This window comes from Poecilia mexicana, unplaced genomic scaffold, assembly GCF_051168715.1.
Source record: "Poecilia mexicana isolate PSO_F unplaced genomic scaffold, ASM5116871v1 scaffold_12, whole genome shotgun sequence".
Lineage (NCBI taxonomy): Eukaryota > Metazoa > Chordata > Actinopteri > Cyprinodontiformes > Poeciliidae > Poecilia > Poecilia mexicana.
The window spans coordinates 10,815,798-10,834,064 of record NW_028263381.1 but is presented as its reverse complement, the minus strand read 5'-3'; the positions used below and the strand labels follow the sequence as shown (position 1 = coordinate 10,834,064).

The window sequence follows — 18,267 nt, the reverse complement described above, 5'->3', positions numbered from 1 at the left end:
TGAATCAACCATAAATCACTGCAGTTTGATTATCTCATTTTCACTTAGTTTAGCAATCATTAGGAAGATTTCCTAAGGGAATTGAGATGGCGATCATGCTAACATTAGCATATTAGCTCGCAGAGAACTGCTGTGCTGGTGGAAACCTAACTCTGCACTTCAGACAAAACACACCACCCCCATAGAGAGAGACATGGTGGCGGCTTCGTGTTATGAGGATCTTTTTTTGTCAACAGTGACAAGAAAGCTGGTGACAAGATGGGTGGTAAATACGGGGCAAATCTAGAAAAAAAACTGGGAATTTCTAGCAAGACTTGAACATCTCTTCCCACGTGTACCACTCAATTTGATTTGGTTTAAGATATGTTGCACAGAAAAAAGGGCAAAAATACCCTAAAACATTCTAAATGAACAAAAGAATATTAATTAAACAACTAATATATGGAATTATACAGTAGATATGAATCTGAGAATCTATAAATCTGTGAGCATCCGAGGACAAGCTTGAGCGATCAAAGCCGATTTGCATAAAATTGCTTCAGAGCAGCAAAGTGAACAATGCAAAGATGAAAATGTGAAACGTTTCCCAGACTATTTTGTGACTGTTGGCAATAGATGTTGCTGCCTTGTTTGCCTCTTCGCTGCAATCCCAACTCTGCTTGCATTAGCTGAGATGCTTTTAAGGGGAGCTGACAGCAAAATGGATTAAATGGGGTTTGCTGACAGAATACATATCAAATCTTAGGGCATGCAATTGTGGGGCTGCAGCATTTGCAAGGCTTATGACTTCTGCTGAGGCTGTGGATCCATCGCTCCTCTGCTGGCTCTCCTTTCCTCACCCCCGTTCAGATGAGGAAGAAGGAGGGAGGAGAGGGGAAAAAGGAAAGAGCTCTTGATCACCTGCTTTGTCTGAAGTGAGTCACCTTGCAAATATATGAATAGCAAATGCGGGAAAAGTAATCTGGTGGTGCACAGGTACATCCTCCCATTTGCATATCTGCCAGCCCCCGTGTTTAGCTGCCGCATTTTGGGACTTGGCATCTGAAATATGCAAAGGTATGCATATATTTCAACCCCTTTTTTACTCTACACCATTATTCTTCTGCAGGTCACCCACTTTTGTCTCCTCAACCCTGTACATTTTTCCCCTTCACCTTTCAGCTCTTCCCCTCCCTACCCCATCCTTTCCCTACCACCCCATGATTTTCTTCTCACTGGGTCTCCCTCAGACATCAGGGTTCAGTTTCTCCCCTCCTGACGGGGTTCACGACGGGGTAGCAGGTGGAACAAGGAGCAAGTGACAGATCTTCCCTTTCCTTTCTCCCCGCATCTCTCACCCACCGTTCTGCTGGAGGCTTTCTTCAGACATTCTTCCTCCTTCCTTCCAACAGCTTTCCGTCTCATCTGACCACATTGATATTCAAATCTGATCCAGGCTGAGTTCTACCTTCACTGAAGGTCTTTCCAGACAACCAAGAGAGAAGAAAGTTGCACCACCTTTCAAGCCCGACTAAGTGACAACCTCAGACCTCTGGCCAATAAAATGCATGCAGTAAAAATGCACAAGCCTGCATGCCGTCTTTCCAGAAGTGTTCGTACTTCTTGGAACTTAAATTTACAACATCGTAGCTGAAATGTGTCACATTCAACGGTTGCATTCAACTGTGGGATGAATATTTTAAGGGAGACATACAAATTAGCTTCATCCATCCATAGTTCAAAGCTTTATAAGTGGAACCATGTATTTCTTCTTCTTTCTCCAATAAGAGTGAGCTTTGGATCTCTGCTCTTCCTCCGGTCACCATGGGCTGTTCCTCTGATTAATGCTTAACAGCCATTTTGCTAGGGGTATTTAGACAGGGAATAATTTATGCACAGGTGACCTCTACTTATCAATTAGATGATTTCTGAAAGCATTAATTTGCATCATAAATTCTCTCTTCTTCCTTTCACGTTAAATTATGCCTTACTTTGTTTTGACTGACAACATAAAATCCCTGTCAATAGTTTATGGTAACAAAACAGGGCAAAGCTGTAGGCATATGGACATGATTGTGCAACAAATATAAATGTTGGTCAAAGTGGTGCCGCACTGCAAATACGTGTGCAGATTAGGTTCGCTTTATCTTTCTGCTGAAGAGACGATCCTGGAGGAGAAGTGAGGAAGCACTGTTTACCTGTCTGCTGTTGCTCTTATTGACATGGTCCCACATGACATGTGAAGGGAGCCAGAGTCTAGCATCTGGCCATGAGCTATCATTATCTTTGCCTTCTCCTCTCTGATGAATCTTGCCCAGCTCCTTGCTGAGGAGCACGGCTTTATTTAATGGGCTCTTTCAGCCGTGGTTTGCCAGGCGGAAGCCTCTTACAAACCCATTTAAAGAAGGTTCTATGGATTTCATGGCTCCCCGGGCACTCTCTCCTCGTTTCAATAAGGTGAAGTCCAAGGCTTTATCCATCTGTCAATGGGCCAGGGGAACGGTGGATGCAGCAGTTTTTTAATCCCTGAGATGCCACTGTCCACTCTGTGCTCGGCTGTTCTCTGATAGGACAGCCTCGTTGTGCGGCGCTCACCTGGGGACTTTTGAGTTCCTGTGGCAGAGCAGATTTATTGTTGCATTGATGAGGATAAAGTCTGGGCATCTTAGACTGCCTGCAGACAGAAACTCAGATAATAGGATGGGGGCGGGAGCGACTGAGAAAGAAGATCCAGGTGCTTCTGAAGTAATTACACATCTACTATGTGGGATGTACAAATATGTCTACCTCAAATTTGTTCATCATTTTCTTGTTAATTTTACACAAGAAAAATTCACATTTTTTTGTGAATTTGGTTGTAAAGTTACAATCACATTTGTAGGAAAACATAACGAGTCCATAGCTAAATTAAAAAGAATCACACACCAAACTTTTATAAAACTCTCTTATTAGTTGCTGCATTGTGTTAAATTTGTAATGCTGATTACATCAACGTATTAGCAGTATATTTTGATGGATTCAAAAGGATATAAAGCAACTTAAGATCTAAGAAAAATACCGTAAAGTCAACTTCATGAGATACAATTGAAACCGAAAATTGTATTTGTAAAAAAAAAAAAAAAAATCCATTTGTAAATCAAGGTTTACAAATGGATCATGTAATGAGATAGATTTTTTTTTTAATCTTTTTTGGGGGGGGCATTCTCTTTGCTGCTTGTTGTGGCAAGATGAGCTTAGCTCCTCATCCAACCTTGTCTGCCCCAGTTCTAGTTGTCTGAAGAATTGCTCTGAGCACAAATATGAGCAACTTCGGTAGAGTAGCTATTTTCCTGACTTACGTAGATAAAAACACACCAGCCTTCCCTGACTGAATTGTTTCATTAAAATGCACTGGTTTTTCAAACACAATTCCACTTTTTGGGTTGGTGGCTATTTTTGTAGCCGATTCCAGACATGTGAAAGGTTGGCACACATGCACCTCACTTCACTGATTTTTTTATTTTTATTTATTTTTTCATCCTACATACGTGTGCTTCCTCGTGGTACTCCATTAAGGGAAATTGGTGGTCTCTCTACATGGTCATTTAGAATGATTATCATGTTGAGATGTTGAATTGCTATGACAAATTTAAGTTTCCTTATTAAAATAGAAGAAAAGAAGAATACATGAAGACTTTAACTTATGATAAATGCAATTCTGACTTCAAGTATTCTAGTGTGATATCATTTAGATAATTTGGAAGCAAAAAAGATGTAGTAATTTTTTGGTCCTGATAAATCAGGCTAGAGGAACGTCATCAAGTGTTTCAGAAATGAAAGTATTCTTCACTCTGAGTCTCTTGATTGTGCCCTGGAGAACGGGGAGGCACTCGTTAATGGCATTATCAGAGGCAATCACTTCACTGAGGTCAGACAATGAGGACTTAAAAGCCGTAAAGTTTGCAACAATGAGAAATTATCTGCCAACGCCGCACTCAGAGTCACACAAAAACACATTTTCCCGTATTTTTTGTCTCTAGTTTGGAAAAACGAGAGACTGGAAAATCGAAGACAAACTCAAATTTACATCAATGTAAACTTAGGCATTGTACATGCGTCAACAATATTCTCGAAGAAAAATAACAGAAAATGCGTTATTGCATTCTGTTGTGTTCAATAAGACTTAAATATTTTACATTTTCTCATGGTCCTCATTACAATCATGGTATAATTTTTCAACTTAAGCTGTTCTTAAACCCTATGACACACCTGAAGTTTAATAAAGGAAGAGAGGAACCATAATCTCATTAATTTTTAAACATTTTCTCTGAATACAAAGTGTTACGTCTTAATCTTTGAGATCAGATTGTCATAACTTGACCTTAAGTGCAAAACGTTGCTAAACACGGGACTGATCTAGAAACACTCTGACAACAACTGACCTCCTTGCTGTGAGCTCATTCCACTGACACTGAGGAATTTGAAACATCTGTAGTGGGGGAATTAAGCCCACTCCTCTTTACAAAAAAAAAAAAAACTCTCTAAATCCTTTAGGTACTTGGATTCCATTCACAGCTCAAGCTTCAGACCTCTCTGCAAATGATTGAGGTTCTGAGACTGCCTTTGCCACTCCATGACCTACATGTGATTTATCCACATCCGCTTCTTGTTTTTCTTGTTGGTTTCGGGTCACTGTCATCCCGAAAGACCCAAACAGGACCCCTCTACAGAGTCCTAGCTGAGGGAAGACGGTTCTTCTAGCTCTTATAGGACTTGAACTTATTTATCAGCTCTTCATCGCAGTGATGTTATGATTCACCCTTATTAAAAACAAAGATCCAAGCATGATGATCCATCTCCATGTTTTACTGTGAGGACAGGGCTCCTCGGGTTAAAGCTCTTGTCTTCAAAAAATGTGAGGTCCAGTTTGTGTCAAAGAGCTTGACTTTAATTTACATTCGACAATGACACACGCTCCTTCTCTTAATATTAGTGTGACAAATTGGTCAAAATTCTCAAGGTAAAAGGATGCGTTACATTAGACTTTGGATTTAAAAATGAAAAACTATTTGTATTTCATTATTTTTAGCTGTTTAATGATAAACTAAATAGCTCAACATTTAATTTTTTTGTGGAGAAAAAAGTGCTCTATTAATCAATGTTGACATGAAAACTAGAAAAGGTCTTATGAAGATCTTTTTAAATGAAAGGTATAAAATTTATAACATTTTTGGTGTTGATTTTTTTTTTTTGTCTATTCTAATAAGTGGATATGGGACATTCTTTTCTTTGGAAAATACTTGTTGTTGTCATGAAGTGTTTGCAGGTGGACCTAAAATGCAGACAGGAATGTCACCAATGTCTTATTTGTACTATAAATGAAAACATTTGTTTTTTATGTCTGTTTAAGACACAATCTTAATATTCAAAATACTAAATTATATCCACAAAGACACTCATATACAAATTATTCAACTCAAACTAAACCCATTCTTATATAACATGTTCTCATTTGATCACAGGTTGAGAAGCTTAAGAAATGTCATAATATTTTGCATCTAAGGAATATATTTTACTAGATCTACCGTCATTGTGACAGTTACTTGTGACCTACGCTGGTAATGATCAAGGAACTCTCATCTTTGCAGGCTGAGCAGTCTAAGCCAGCATCCACTGTGACTGTCAGGTACAACAGAATTTTAAGTGACAGAGAGGGAAATGTATGAAGATGTGTTAGGAGCTTCCTAAAGCTCAGGACTGTTACTGTAGAGTAAGCACATTAGAGGAAAGTTTATCATTTATGCTTGCTTTGGTGTCACAAAACCGGGGTGAGTTGTCCATTTAAGGATGAACCCAAACCAGAGTCCAAAATGCCATGAATGTTTAAAAATAATGGACAGAATTTGTATGTGGAAAAGAGGAATGAAGCGAAACAGAGATGCTTTGCTTGGTCTGGTGGCTTTTCTGTTTTTGCATAGATTGTTTTGGATTGTGACAATGGCTGATAATCAGAATCTTGTTGCAGATCAGTAAAACTTCCTTTTGGCTCTGTGCAAACAGCAAAAGAGGGAGTTTACTCATTCAATATAACCTGCATGGATATAATAGTAAGTGATCAGGATGCCTTCTGGGCACCATCCTTTAGAGGTTTTCCTGGGTCCAGCTCCCCAAGAGTAGACGCAAACAACATTGGAAAAGCAATATTTCCCTTCTGGTCTCCAAATGCCTGGGGATCTCCAAGGATGAGCTTGAAAGTGTCACTGAGGAGAGGGTTTTCTGAGTTTGTCTCCTGGATCTGTTACTGGTGAATGAAAATGACAAATGACCTGATGGTCAGGCAGACTAAAACCAGCATGTAACATTACATTCTGAACTTTATTATTCTCCAAACGTGTCATTGCTCAGATGAGCTGAAACATTCTACTTTAAGATTTACTGACAGTATCTCTATCAGCAAACGTCTGATACTAAAAATAGCATGGAGGAAATCAAAGAAGGTGTTCTTTCAATGAGTTCTCTGTTTTTTCATAAGAGAAGGTTGACTATCATTCTCCAAATGTCTATCAGTCTTCTAAAGCAGAATGTTTTTATTATTATTATTATTATTATTATTATTATTATTATTGTCCTTTCCAGGTAAACCGTTTCATTTCAAAGGAATAAGTAATGGTGTGGTTAGATTTGAAAATTCATTTTTTTCGCCTTCTCTTTTCTATTGATGCCACGACATCTCTAACAATTTGACTAGATGGACCAGGCTTATATCCCTTGACATAGTCAAAGTTCTGACTGACACTGGAGTCATAGACTTTTCTTTAAACTTGCGTAAAATAATAATAAAAAAAAATACTCATTTGTTTGGTCTTTTTCAAGTTAATCGTTTTCAAGCATTAACACATAACTAACTTACTGTTTTAGAGTTTGTCATTGTATTATCAGCTTAATCTGTGTGACTTGTTCTATTGATTGCAAGTAGCTAGGCTAAAACTGATTGCAAATAATTCAATTTTTCAACTCGCTACCTCTTTATATGCAATCAATTAATTTTGTTTGTATAGCACATTTAAGCAACAAGGCAGTTCAAAGTGCTTTACATAATAAAAGCACAGAAATAGTCATAAAAACCACTTTAATATCAACAATAGAGAAATCCAGTAACAAACATAACCTTTTGATGAGTGAAATGTTTCATTCATCATGTTTCAAAAGCAACTCTAAACATGCTTGATTTAAAATAATTCAGTGTTTCGGCTGTTTTCCTGAAGTTTGTTCCAGATGTATGGTGTATAGAAGCTGAATCCTGGTTCTCCATGTTTGGTACTTGTTCTAGGGATGCAAAGCAGACCAGAACCAGAAGACCTCAGAGGTCTAGAAGGTTGATACAACATCACCAGATCTTTAATATATTGTGGTGCTAAGTCGTTCAGTGATTTATAAACTAACAACAGTATTTTAAAATCTTTTCTCTGAGCTACAGTGAGCCAGTGTAAAGACTTTTGAACTGGGGTGATGTGCTTTATCAATGAAACATCAGCATCGGCCCCCCTACAACCCTACAATAAAATACTGGGATACATGATGGATGGATTTCATAATAATCGTTCTACTTAAATTTTCTTTTTGATTGAAACTTTAGAAGAATTTAGGCTCAAAAAATGTCCCCAGTTCCTAAAATGGCCACAAAGTTCCCTGTCATTGTTCACCTTGTAACTAACGACACCCCCTCTCCTGATTCCCCACTGCTTTGACCATCTGAATCTGCGGTGGAAGGTCCTTTTTTAGCTGTGCAGGCTAAGTTTGGAAGGTGTGAGGGGGAGGCCGGACCAGTGGGGATGTCCTGGCGCAGTCTATCCTCTGTTGTACGCCGGACTCCTGGCCATCCCGTATTAATCAGATTTGCTTCACTGGCCATATGTCCAAGCAGCATGATAAACCCTCACTGCTCCCCAGCACCTCTTAGCATGCACTGTCAACACAGTGTGCATTTGTCTACAGTACACGTGTTGTTCCTCCAGAGGTGTTTCTTCAAAGAACTGCTGAGACATTGAATATGTCTGGCATGTATATCTGAGGTGTTGTTTTTTTTTCTCTCTCTAAGTAAAGGGTGTTAAAGAAACAGCCAGAACAGTGACATTGCATCAGAGGAAAACCCAAAGGAGGAGGAAGTCACATTTTGGCAAAGGGACCATTGCCACATTGGTAGGGAAATACATGGGGTTATGTACGTCACTGCAACAGGAGAATTGGCACAATAGAAGTGCATTAGCTAAAGCTCATTCCTGTTTCCATCTGTCATCTCATCCTTAACAGGATGTTTCATACTTTATATTCTTACACGACCCCGCTCCCAAGGTGTCCGCGTTTGGATACAGTTTATTTCACACTGCTTAGCAACAGCGTTGAGGAGATACTTGTGTTTCAACTCTAGTGGCAAGGATTGCACATTGATAACACGAGAGCAAAAATCATTTGTCCATCCAAAGCGTTCTATTTCGCTCCACAAAAAGATGCATCTTGCAATCCATAATTCATAAACGAAAGTCACAAGAGGGAACATCGACACTTATCAAACATGATTAACTACGTATCTTGTATCACAAATTGAATTTGGCTCTGTATGGATGCGTGGATGTCAGACAGCAATCACCAGAAAGCCTGAGGTTGTTATGTGACACAAGCAGCAAAATGAGTAAGAGTTGGAGAGTTGAAGCCTCTCAATGTTAATGAAAACAATGAACTCCAATGTTTGAAAAGTCGGATAAGATATGGCCATTTATTGTCCACAAACAAAAACCGAAAATAAAAATATTACAATAACAAAGACTTCTGATTTTCCATCTTATTTGTTTTGTGGACATAACAATGTGCCTCGTTAAAGTACTCATACTCCTTTAACTTTTCCTAATCATGCCAAAGCCATAACTTTTCCTGCCTTTTATTGGCATTTTATGTGATAACCAGCAGAATGTACCACATAACTGCGAAGTCTGAGGAAAATGATTCTGTGCAGATCTGAGATGGTTTATTCAAGAGCATAAGTAAACAATTTCTATCCGAAGACAAATGAACAAAGCAAACTGGTTCAGGAGAAAGTTGTGAAGTCAAAGTTAGTTTGATTCATTGTTAAGTTTATATGACAACAACACAAGTTTTAAACATCTCAATGAGGACTGCTTATTCCATCATCTGAAAGTGGGAAAAATATGATACAACTACAGACTGAATATATAGCCATCCCGTCTGCCTGTTTCAGATGTAGCCCTGCTCCAGTTCACCTGAATCAAATACCTGACTTAAGTCAGGTGACCAACCACTGAAACATCTAAAAAATGCAGGATGCCAGCCCATGACCTAACCTGAAAGGCTTGGAATTAGAGAAAGAGTCAAGAGGTCCCTAGTCACCTATTGGCAGGAAGGATAATGTGTTGATAAAACAAATGTCAGTCCTTCAATCTACAGATCTAACAATAAAGCAATTGTTTTATTTAAATAAAGATCATTTAAAATTTGCATTTTGAAGAAAATGGAAGATGTGAGCTCTTTTTTTTTTACTTTTGGCCTAAGAAGACTAACACTGCACTTCATGAACAAATGCTTCACCCTCTGGGTGTACAGTACTTGTGAGACCAGTTGTCTCCACAATCAGTCAAAAGAGGTTCTTGTCCTGCATGTTTGAGATATTTAGACAAGGACATGAAAACGCCAACGACCACCTGACTGAACATGGGTAAAAGAAATAGAAACTTGTGCTCTCCCTATCCTGTCTTTTCTAATGCTGCCCTGGGCAACCGCCCATATGGCCGTTGACATAACTGGACATGTCCGAGCCACTGTTTGCAATACAACCGAATCAAATGAATGGCTCACTAGCATCATCCTTTCATCCTTCTGATGAAAGATATTAACTGAGAGAGGCTGAACTCAAATCCACATCACACTTTTTCACAGATTTATATTTGTCTTTTTTTTAAGCATGCTCTACTTTATGCTGGTCTATAAAGTGACAAAATTTGATCAATTATTGGGGGCAAATACTTTTCAAGGTACTTCGTATTGTCGTACAGAACACATCTTCTCTAGTAAGAGGACCAAGGAGTCCTGCAACAGATGGCATTTCCCACCCCACCCCCTTTCCTCCCCCAGGGCCCATATATCAACAACATAGTCAGTCTGGGATTAGATGAAGGCGCAGAAGCTGGTGGGTAGTCTAAATCCACAGAGGAACAGTGGTAAGATCTCCATGATGCTTGGAACAACCTTCTGGCCAACAAACCTAAGAAGCTGTGTGTTGATTAATAGACAAGCACATGCCGAGCCAAACACTGACCTGATTTATGCTGCCATTTGAAGACTTGTAAAGCCTTCAAAATGTTCTTAATCTGTATAAATATGACCTCAAAATGTCATCAGATTCATGCGTGGAATCCCACAAAGCAAATCACCATATTGCAGTATTGCACTGGATAAAGTACGACATGTCAGAGGTTGGATGTGGAAAAAATGGGGTAAAACATTTGCAATTAAATCTCTTTGTGTTTCCTTAAAGCTATCTTGGAGAAATACAGAGTTCTGAACTGACCAAACAAAAATGCTAACTTATTTTCTCATTTTATAGAATGCTTTTTTTTATGGTGGTATGATTAGGAATTTATTTCTCCAAAATCAATGGTAACCTGTCTAGTCCCAGAAGTTGCCAAAACAGTCAGTTTCCTGTTTTGGCAACTTCAGGAAAGTTGCCAAAGTTGGGATAAATTGAAAAGCTAGAGTTCAGTGGTTTCTTCTCCCCAAATAAAGACGTTATGACAAAGAAAAAAAAACAACAACCTAGAAATATTTTCCAACAGTTCTCTGGTTTGTCCATGTGAACCTCATTTGAACATTCTGCAGGTGGCCTGCAGAGCCATATCTGGTGAGCAGCAGTTTTACTCTGTACAGTTAAAACTGTTCCTGTTGGTTGATAAGCAGATCGTGAACCCATCGACATCAGTCATTATTAAAGGCTAAGTTTACATAGCTAATCTTTAATTTTCACAATTTGTGCTTTGTTTGGACAGAAACAACAATTGTATTATCTGTTAAATCTGTGGGGATTTGTTCAAATAAAATTAAAAATACACTCTTCTCAATCCTCTATAAATGTCATATTTGTACTACAATAAATTTATCTCGACTCATCTCTATTAACTCTAAATACGTCTGCACATTTATTTTTATCTCTTGAATGCTCTCAAACACTTAAAAAATTTTATCAAGAAGTATCACATTTGATTTTTGACTATAGTTCTTTCTTTTGTTGTTTTAATGATCTTCATCTGGTATAAGGGAAATAATAAATAAATAAAATGACATGGCACCATAATTGTTCATTAAACCTTTAAAGTCTAGGTCATTTTGTTAAATAAACTTAACTTAAATTTAACTGAAAACTAAAAAAAAAAAAAACAAGACATGACAAAATAAGGATAATCTCCAATACTTAAAAGGTTGGGACATTGTAGATATTTAATATATTTTTTGATGATGCATTGCATTCAAATGTCGAACCCTAACACTATAATGTAGAATAGCATAACTGTCTTCATAAGAGAAGATGAAATAGTTATTATATCAGACATGTTTTGCAGAAGCATACCGTATATAAACTGCACAATGATTCTAAAGGCTTATTTTTTTTAAATTAAATAAAATAAAAGAGAGGTTCTCAGATTGCAGTTCTCTTCTCTTTCCCATTTTGAGTGGTGTGTCAGATTTTTTTTTTTTCTAAATTCTTCTATGCAACTGCATTAAAATGTGACTTGTGTGACTTTGCTGAAACACAGCAAATATAGTAATATTCCCCTATACCTCTTCACTAAAAACAGGCTCTCAGGTGATATATTACACTCTAGATAGTTGCTCAATCATGGAAGGCAGGTAGGTTGCTTCTCCTCACTAACCACCCACCCAGCCATATATGCATGCCTGCCCTCTTGGCTTCTTGCAGCTCAGCTCCCTCCGCCCCCCCTCAGGCATCCAACCCCATCCTTTTACTACTGACATACATCTGAGGAGGACCCCCGCACCTTTTGTGCTGGGCTCCTTTTGTTAGCTGGTCACAGCAGTAGCCCGCAGGAGCACATCAGCCATGTTTTTTTTTTTTTGTTTTTTTTTGTGATTGGAGCAAGGGGCATAAAATAAGAAACAAAAATATTAAATTTATGTTAATTGATTATTTAGAAAAACCCTTTGTGGTAAATGTGGCTGTGTTTACAAACAGCTGAAACGGTATTTTTCTGTCTTACTAAATACGTTTTTTTAAAATTATATTTTATTTTTTTATTTATGTATTTGTGTAAATATCTATATTTTTATGTATGGTGTGAAGCTGCAGCATCACCAAGGTGAACTGCAGATAACCTCATGACGTTGCGCACATAGTATTGCCTGCCTATATAAAATTCACGGTGGCCGCGTGTATCTGCTGGTGCTCTGAGCCGCTGATAAGGCTTTGCAGATCATCTGACTTCAGTCTAGATGAAGGATGAGCTTCTCGGGCAGAGACATTGTCCATCCTGCTGATGCTCTCTCCTCGTCTCATCGTAAACTCTTGTGCACCCTCTGGTGCTTGCTAGTCTCCCAAACTTCTTTGTGTAGCCTGCTTTGCAGATTGTCTTCCTTGTCTGTGTGGTTGCTCATTATTCAGAGACAGACGGATCTCAGGTCATCTGCAGCTGCAGCGAAGGAGAAGCAGGAAAGATGGCGATCATCCATTAGACCGACCGGGCGCACGCATGAAATACGAGGACAACTTTCGGGAGGATCGCTCGAGGAGAAGATTGTACCAGTGAGTTTTTGGTTTTTAATCTCCCCTTCTTGTGATTGTGCGTCCAGTTTCGTCAAGATTGCTGCTGGGCTTTCAAGGTCCAAGAGAACGTCGGTGTGGTAGATCATGGGATATAATTTGGAGAGCGCCTCGTGAATGACCTGGAAAGAGCTGCGTGCTCGCTCGGTTTTAGTCCAGGGTCCAGACGAGGAAGTCGGGGCGAGATTTTTTTTTTTTTAGTCACTAGGCAGCCCAAAAAGTCAAGTGGGTCTTCTCGCTTCCCAAGCCGCTGCTTCCTCGCTTATGTCGCCTTTCGGTTTGTTGTCAAAGTGACACAAGGAAATGGACGCGGCGGCAGCGTTGGTGGTGGTGGTGGTGGCGCAAAGTAGGAGGCTCGCCTGCGTGTTTCGGCAGCACCGGAGCGGAGTGTTTTGTTATTCCGCCGGCATGTCTGGTCAGGGGAATTAGTCGGTGGCCCCCCCCTCTCTCTCTCTCTCTGGTGCCTGCGCGGTAGCTTCATGGAGGAGCCATTGCTCTGGGTTGATCTCCTCTCCCAGACTCCATTAGCGACACAGAGAAGCTGCCATAGCCGCTGGTCCAGCCACACACACACACACACACGCACTCACTCACTCACTCACTCACCATGAAAAGCCATGTCCAGTGCTTTCCTATCCCCCTCCTTCTCCTCCCAGCTTCTAGAGAAAGAAACCTTATCAGCTAGCGATTTTTGGACTCCGTTCTCCACAGCGTTGGAGTTAGATATCTCTAAGATAACCCACAGTTTGGTTCTACCTATATTATGTTCTAAGCTTTTTTTTAATTATTATTTCTTGGGTGCTTATTGCTTCAGTGTTACCAGCTTGACTGCTTGGAGGTGCTGTTTTGCTTGTCACTGGTCTCAAGTCAGGTATGTCACACAAAGTAGGGCTTCACCATAAAATGGAGGAAGGAAAGATGAGTCTCCAAGGAGAGCCCCTGGAGTCAGACAGGCAGGCAGAACAAAGGTTGTGTTCAGAATGAGCTCATCCACCTTTTCTTCTTCTTCCTCCTCCTTCTTCTGCTGCTTTTTCAGCTCTGAAGTTTTAGCTTGCTGAAAGGGAAGCAGGAGAAGTTTAAAAGTGGTGGTGCTTTCAAGGTGTTAACTCCCATGAGATTCTTGCTTTCGCTTACATGCGTACAGATGGTCTCGGTCGGGCCACCGGTTTGAAGATCTACCAGGGTTTTAAAAAGTTAAAGTTTCAAAACTACTTCTACTTAAATGTTATAGAGTATTGTTTCTCTGCACTCATTTTTAATGAGACCTAAGAAATTGCTGGAATGAATGGCATTTTGGAGCATGGCGTAGCATATCACCTCAATGACCTGCACACTGCCAGTCAGCTGGCTGAAAGAGGACTAAGGCATTTCCTGGGTGCTGGTCATTTCACCCCTTTGCTTTTAAAGCGAATATTTATTCCCCTAGAGAAACTATTTTATCGTAGTAGTATGTAGCAAACTACTATTTGCACTTGTTGCACTTCTTTTAAAATTATAATTATAATCTATTACTATTCCATGACAAAAGTATTGCAATGGTTAAAGTGCATACTTTGTTTATGGCTTAGCAAATTAAACAAGGAGAGACAAAATGTCAATTTGAGGGAACAAATTGGGGAAAGAAGAAAACTGGTTAAGATCTACACTTTATTTATAGCAAATACACATTTATTCTGTTAGTAATTATTTTGGATGCAAAGGTATTGGAAACTATTAAGTAAAAATATGAAATACTCTTAGTGGCAACAGTAAGTGCCTGTTAAACTGGCTGGTTTAGCTACTGCAGCAGACAGCCTGACCAATCGGCTAATGTTAGCTTCTAATAGTCTGTTATGAGTACAGAGCTGGACAGCAAACTTGAAAACAGCTAATTTACTGCTTTTAATTCAAAATGATATAATTATTGTTTATCTGAATAACACAAGCCAAATGTACTGGATCTGTATAATTGAATAGTCAGTGCACTATGTTGTGGTAGGATTAACTGTTGCTCATTCTGTCTTTTAATATCAGTGGCACTTTAGTCCTGCATGATGTTTTGAAGTGCTTTAAAAAATAAAGGTAGATTTTATTGAATTTGACTATTAAAGTAAAAGCAATTAAGTTATCACATGTTTTCACTTAAAAATTACACTCACAAATACAATTATACTTTGATGCTTGATCATTTTTCTCAGTTATCATAATGCGAGAATCTTATAGTAGGCTGTGGAAACAAACTTGCCTGGTATAACATTGGAAGATCTTCAGCAAAAAAACATTTAGAAAATTCCCTAACACAGTGGATCTCAAACTTTTTCTAAAAACTGCAACGGCAGGAAACTGTCCAGGTACCACAATACAGTCACACATTTTATTATTGCGTATTATTTGTGTGCTTTGGCACAGTTGGTCAAAGGACACTGCTTAAATATGCATTAAATTTTTACTCAAAATTCAACTTTTCCAAGTTTTGGATTTGAAAAATATAGCACAAAGATTTCCAGAAGTTGAAATTCTGCTTAGAAAGTTGGACCTCAAAATCCAAAATGGCTGCCTTGGATATGAAACTGAGTGGTAGCTGCAGTCAAAATGGTTGATTTTAAACCTCAATCACCTTATATGATGCAGTCTCCTGCGATAAATATGTCATTATTGTGTAAAGCATGTACATTGCAGGCATATATTGCTAACAGTAGTTCATTTTTTCACTGATCATATTAATTTGAATATCCTACAGTTTTCTTATTTAACTGGAACACATTAGGTTAAGTTTGCTGTCATTTCTAGGTGCCAGTTCATAGTTTAGCATTAACTGGACCTACTATATGTTCCTATTAAGTCTGTACAAGGAGGTCTTCATATTTCTTCCTCTACTCTTGTTTTATGATGTTTTGATGAAGCAACAATCAATATGCCTGGACAGCTCATCTTTTTGGCTGTTGGCATTATATCCCAAATCTTTTGTTTTTAATTATCTAGCACATTACTCTAGCCAAAGCTACTTCTTAATACCACTGAGAGCAGCCCAACCTGCACCAGCGCTGCTTGCCGAACATTTTCGGAACCGTGACTCTAGCTACAGGTGGACATGGGGATACGACAGAATTTTAAAAGCAGAACAATGCCGTTTTTTGTTTTTTTTGGTCTTGCAGGTAGTTAATGATCAACAGAGCGGTATCAACACGCACGTATGCACGCTCTTCTGTTTCTCTGTGTGTGTGTGTGCGTGCATGTGTGTGTGTGTGTGTTGTGTGTGTGTGTGTCTGCGTGTGCGTGAGTGAAGCAACGGCTGTTGCAGGCGGTTTCTTGTAGGAAATTCTAATGATGATTCTTGCTTTGTTTTGGATCCGTTTCCAGGCTGCTCCATCCGGCACTCTTTAGTGGTTTTCATTAAAATAAAAGCAGATCGTTACAACTTATGATAGCTCGGACTCGAGGGAGTGGAGATCTGGACTGCACATGTTCATGTCATTACATAATTACTCGTATTGATGTGGTTTTTGAGCCATTTAGAGATTAGGTGTCATGCATGAACATGCTCTGTATTATCTGCTCAGCCTTAGGTGACTTTGTGTGCATAATAGACTGAAGGTGTCCAGCCTGCCTGGAGATTGAAAGGAGTGTGCGTGTGTGTGTGTTCTGCAGCTTTCCTAGCCACTGTGTGAAATCTTGCTGACAAGAAGCCTGTGAGCTTGACACGGTGTGCTGCGACAAGGCTGGGGCTGGGAAGAGCAATCAAAATGGTGGCCACGCTCCTTCTCTCCCCACCTCGGTAGGGCAGACAAGTTCTCGAGGAGGAGCCGATAGAGGACGAGCAGGCGAGAATCTGCTGTGGTAGACACATTCGTCTGGCAAGACAGGCTGGCTGCGGCGGATCTAGTCTGCTAGAAGTTGCTGCAAATGAGCTTGGGGATTGCATGCTCAAGGGGTGATTAAGGTCTTTTGGTGGAGGAAGCTCCAGCGTCCACACAGATAACTCGTGCTCTGTTTGCACTTCCAGCTCAAGCTTCAACTTTCACAAGTCTGCAACACATTCCTTATCTGTTATTTTATTTTTTTTTTTTCTCCCCAAGCAGTTGATTGATAGGATTCCACCTTTGGGTTGCAGAGTCTTTCAGACTCCTGAAGTCTGTTTTCTGGCTGTGTCGGGTTTTGTAGCATAATAGACGAACATCTCGCCACGCATTTCATATTAAGAAGAGGAAGCACCATTTTGTTCTAAATGTCAATCGATGAATCAATAATATGATAATCAGAAACTGAAGCAGAAAGACCATAAAGCTAATAACTGCCAATAAACTGATGCTTTTTATTTTAAATTTGGCAATCTGTAATTAAAGCCTCTTAATGTTCATATTTAAACTTTGCTTTCACTTTTCACCCAGTTTGCTTAAAAAATTCATTATTCACACCCTAAGCTAAAATTATACTCTTTTAATGTTCTTGACTTTATAGTTTTGCACGTCCAAAAAAAAACAAACAACTTTCTTCTTACAATATTAGATTCAGAATAAATATAGAAATGTTCTCTTTCAATAAATAGGACAATAATCTTAAAGCTCTATATAAAAGACTTTTGAAGACCTTTGAACTCTCATCCAAAACGGGATTTGAATCATGCATTAAAAGGATCTGGTTTAAAACTTGAGACCGGAATGATGATAGTGATTAGTGATTACGACACTGATTGGGCATTGTGGTCACAATAAGTAATCAACATAATTAAAGTTAGCGATGAGGTGTTTTACATACAATGAAATAAAAGATAAATACAGAGTAAGGTGGTAAAAAAATAGAAATATGTCCCCTGGTGAACCCTTAACGGCTCCCTCCTTAAGAGCAAACCCTTTTTGTTTTGTTTCTTTCTATATTTTCTCTGCATGCAACTCAAGTGGATTAATTTTCTACAGTCCTACCTAAGCTCTCAATTTTTTTAGAGACAAATATTTTATACTTTCTTCCTTTTTAATTTTTTTTTTAATATTTCATCAAATTATGAAATGTAAAAAAACAAGTTAACAAGTCTTAACTTGTTAACTTGTTAAGTTTTTTTATAAATAATTGTGATTTGCATTGGAGGCCTACATTAACCCAAAATCATCTTCCCTTAATTAATACTGCAAGTTTTATTTGTTCTATAACTTTAGCAAGTTAAATATAACTTACTAACTTTAAGTGAAATATGTGTTTCTGAACTCTGGTGTGTGATGCTAGTGCTACACCAATGGGTTACCAATTCTGTGTACAGAATACATCTTGTATAGAAAATGCTTCTGATCATGTGTTTATCCAGCCTTTAACATCTCTTTTCACAAGCCAAATTTTCTAAATATAAATGTTTCTTATGCTGGAGCTGGTTGTGGATAACATAAGAGCACATTGATTGTAATTGCATAACTATGGCTATCTAGAGAATTTATTTTCAATCCTGCTTTTATTGTTTCTTTAATAAGTAGATAAAGACACACATCAGTCTTCCTCCTTAA

The 18,267-nt window shown here is 38.8% G+C and overlaps 1 protein-coding gene across 3 annotated transcripts in view; it reads left to right on the top strand.

Moving 5' to 3' along the window:
- Positions 1-12,485: 12,485 nt before the first annotated feature.
- The window catches only part of znf462 (zinc finger protein 462), a 53,509-nt gene continuing 47,727 nt past the window's right edge, over positions 12,486-18,267 (top strand). For all 3 annotated transcript variants that reach the window (XM_088010910.1, XM_088010911.1, XM_088010909.1), the window contains exon 1: positions 12,486-12,781. The gene's annotated coding sequence lies outside the window, so the exon portion shown is untranslated. The remainder of the gene's footprint in view (positions 12,782-18,267) is intronic.